Source organism: Acipenser ruthenus, chromosome 1 (genome assembly GCF_902713425.1).
Source record: "Acipenser ruthenus chromosome 1, fAciRut3.2 maternal haplotype, whole genome shotgun sequence".
In the NCBI taxonomy this organism is placed as follows: Eukaryota; Metazoa; Chordata; class Actinopteri; order Acipenseriformes; family Acipenseridae; genus Acipenser; species Acipenser ruthenus.
The window spans coordinates 92,117,845-92,122,233 of record NC_081189.1 but is presented as its reverse complement, the minus strand read 5'-3'; positions in this window follow the sequence as shown (position 1 = coordinate 92,122,233).

Sequence of the window (4,389 nt, the reverse complement as noted above, 5' to 3'; positions counted from 1 at the left end):
TGGCAAGTCACATCAGCTCTATGTTCACAGACGAAAAAATGAAGCTTTCAAAGAAAAGAACACTGTATGTATAGTGAAACATGGAGGAGGCTTGGTTATGTTTTGGGTCTGCTTTGCTGCGCCTGGCACAGGGTGCCTTGAATCTGTGCAGGGCACAATGAACTCTCAAGACTATCAAGTCATTCTGGAGCGAAATGTACTGCCCAGTGTCAGAAAGCTCTGTCTCAGTCGCAGGTCATGGGTCCTCCAACAGGATAATGACCCAAAACACACAACTAAAAGCACCTAAGAATGGATAAGAACAAAACATTGGACTATTCTGAAGTGGCCTTCTATGAGTCCTGATCTGAATCCTATCGAACATCAATGGAAAGAGCTGAAACTTGCAGTCTGGAGAAGGCACCCATCAAACCTGAGACAGCTGGAGCAGTTTGCTCAGGAAGAGTGGGCCAAACTACCTGTTAACAGGTGCAGAAGTCTCATTGAGAGCTATAGAAAACATTTGATTGCAGTGATTGCCTCTAAAGGTTGTGCAACAAAATATTAGGTTAGCGGTCCCATCATTTTTGTCCATGCCATTTTCATTTGTTTTATTATTTACAATATTATGTTGAATAAAAAATCAAAAGCAAAGTCTGATTTCTATTAAATATGGAATAAACAATGGTGGATGCCAATTACTTTTGTCAGTTTCAAGTTATTTCAGAGAAAACTGCATTCTTCGTTTTTTGTGGAGGGGTACCAACAAATTTGTGCACGTCTGTATATAAATGTAATTTATACACGCATACAATTCCATTAAATTAGCCATTGTATGGTCTCATGTTATGCTTTACCTAAAATAAATACATTCATCCTAAACTGGTATAGAAATGTATTCCCTGTATCTACTGGCATACATTTCATCAAATGCTCTTGTCAAATGCTCTCGGTTGTGAACACAAAAATAAGCATTACTGTTCTAGCTTTGTTGTTCTCAGTCTTTAAAATGTATATTAACAATCTAACAGCTTGCAGCTAACATGCTTAACACTGTGCGTAATAATGATCTACGGATAAGCTTGATCAATTATGAAAGAGATTGTTGAATTAATTTGAAGGAGTAGCAATTTTATATATAATGTATGTTCCGTTCTAGTATCCCAGTATATAGTCACTTATAAGTTACGTTGCAGTACTCCACACCATTCTTCCCATGGCCTGAACTCAGAATAAACTGTCCAGCTAACAAGTTATAAATTGTTCATTGGCTATGAAAGAAGGGGTTCTTACTAACTTTTCACTTGTAATCTTACATGAGAATCATCCAGCCAGTTGTGCAAGAAAAGGCTCTGATTGTTGTATGATAATGTGGGGGAGGAATGTATCCAAAGAAAAGACAAAAACTTAGTGTATGGTGTATTGAGGGTTTAGTAAGTTGAAGGTAAAAGATTAAACTTCAAAGTATATTGAATTTGGTATTTGACTGCATTGTGACCACTTTAAAATCCACAGCCTTCCTTTATAGTTTGAGTTAAGCGAACAGAGCAAGGCTATCATTTTAATCTTTTTTTCTTTTCTTATAAAGCTATAAAATAGCAGCTCTGTAAGTGTTTGCTGTAAAAAGGTTGTCAGTATAACAAAGGAAATCCTTTTCAGATGCTGCTTTCATAATACACAATAGCATCCCCCAAGCAGGTTTCCCTACATCTAAAATATTTGGCAATGAAAAAAATGGATTACTGTGAAGGAATGGTTTGCAGTGTGCAGGTGTAGTGATGATGCAGTGCTCCAGAACAAACACACACAAGACAGTTCACAATTAACAGCTCTTTATTTTCAGCTGGGTTGCGTGCCAACAACACTTTAAATAATAAGCATGGGCTCTACACATCAATGTGTATTGCACCATGCAAAAGGAGGGTTACAGTCCCGAAATAATAAAAACACTTTTTAAACACACAATACACAGACACAGACATGTCTCCTGACAGTGGGTGCTCTAGTGCAAGTGAATGGTGAAAGACAAACACAGAGGTAACAGTAGATCAGTGTAGTCCGGGGTTTGGTGCTGGCGTGCAGCGACAGCTCCCGGTTCGTGTTAGCCGTCTAGCCAAACAAACAATGACAGTTAGCTGACAAACAAACAAAACACAAAACACTCACAGTACTTTTAATTCTCCTGTGCATACGGTCCTTATAGTTTAACCATCAAAACTAAGGAACAGATCACTGGGGCCACTTCCCCTTAAAACCCTCCGTCATGCCCTCTTTCGGTGGCGCCGCCAATCATGTCTCCTCCAATCCGTGACTGACACATCACCTACCGCATTAAGGTGCTTACTTCAGGTATCGTGGCCCCACCCCCTTCCTGAATGTCCGGCTTCCGACTGACCCTGGAATGAACTGCAAAAACATCCATTCTGGGGCACTCTGTTCTGGTTATACAGCGCCCTCAGAGATTGGGAGGGAGATTGTTGACGAGGATTCATTCACTCTCTGTCACAATTACCAACCATTTTTATTAGTGGGGCTTGCGAAGCAAGAGTCCCCACTTTAAATCTTCGACATACTTCTTCTTCTTATTATTCTTTGGCACGCTACTCCTCTTACACCGTTTAAGCTAGAAACGCCGTTCAAACTTTAAAACGTGTAGACCGGTCTGGAATAGTGTGCTTGTATACAACTTTTTGATATCTTTTATACTTTTTAAACTATTAAGCTTTTTATCCTTTTTTGTCCATCTTCCTTCACTTCAATGGGACTTTTTCAACATTCTAAAGCTCCCCATTGTTTAAAAACTCCCAGACTTCCAACATTCTATTTACTGTAAACGATGTAACTTTTGACACAGATCAGCTACTTTGACCACTTTCCCAACAAGCAAGACAAAAAGTTAGAGCATATGGAATCTTCCTCTACTTCTCTGCTATTCAAATCTGAAATCAAAACAGAAATAACTTTTACCAATCAAGAGGTACACCTGTTTTAGTAACCGCACCAACTAAAATTTTCTCTAACTTTTTATAAACTGCCATTTTGACCACTTTCCCAACAAGTTAGACAACTACTTAGAGCAAATGAAATCTTCCTCTACTTCTCAGCTATTCAAATATTAAATCAAAACAGGAATGGCGTCTACCAATCAAGAGGTACAGCTGTTTTAGTAACCGCATCTACTTCTTTCAGTAGGCTACTTCCCACTGATGAATTAACTGTCATAGAACTTTGAGAAATTTCAAATTCTAGCACATTCTAAGCATGAGACAATTAATAAACAATGTGACTTTTGACACACATCAGCTACTTTGACCACTTTCCCAATAAAGCAAGCCCCACAACTTGTAAAGTTACCATCTAGTTTGTTTTGTTTTTGTTTTACAGGCATTAAACAGCCAGGCCATGCTGTATTGGTTGCAGCAGCTGCAAATAAAACGGTGGCAGCACAATACCAGCCTGGTGAAAATACCTGCAGAGCCCTCCACTACCTCCACACAGCTCTGCCAGCTGCCTTCTGCACCTTGGGAAGGTAAGCTCACTGACAGCCCAGTTTTAATTCTAGCTCAAGTCAACCAAATTGTGTGTGGGGTGGGGTTCTTCAGTTTGTGATCTGATGGAGAAAAGGGTTCCAGGGTAGGTGTTGTGTGCATGCAAAACAAAACAGCTCAACCGGAATAACCCAATTTAAATTATTTATTCTAAACGCTTACAAAGTGTTGCTATACTCTTGTAACCACCACATATTTTTTCATGTTTTGCCCTTTATTGTAATTATATCTAAGATATTTTTATGAGGTGTAATGTGAAGCAAGAAATGCAATGCTTTAATTAGGTGAGGTAACAAAAGTACCAGGACTTTGTTTATTGTGTCTGGTGTCAGATATCTTAATGAATTCAAACAATCAAAAATGATGATCATACAGGAGAATGTTGGTGCTGTGTGGTGGAAAGAACTCAAAATAACAAAAGGGTGATTTCAATTCTGCCCCATACCCATGCTGAGAGTGTTCACAGTGAGACAGTCTCATTTCTGCCGATGACTCACCAGCTCTGTTGTGCTTGAAGCCTTGAAGCAGGCTTAGTTGCTGAGAACACAAACATGGTAACTAGACAGGGATTCACTTTGTGATGTTATCTTCTGCCTTGTTTCCATTTTTATAACAACAGCGTTGTGTGGAGGTGACTCTGGCTGTTCATCTGTCCATCTGTATGTCACACCTGTCTAATTTTGGTTAAACTAGGTGTACACATTCTGTGGCAATATTTATTGTGCGTCCATTCATGTCTTGGGACTTTTCAGGAAACTGCATTGCCATTTCATAATGCTTATGTCATGGTCATGAATTTACAGTCATGGTGGGGAATGTATGTTAATGAAATACTTGGTTCATACTTGGATTCAGGTTAACC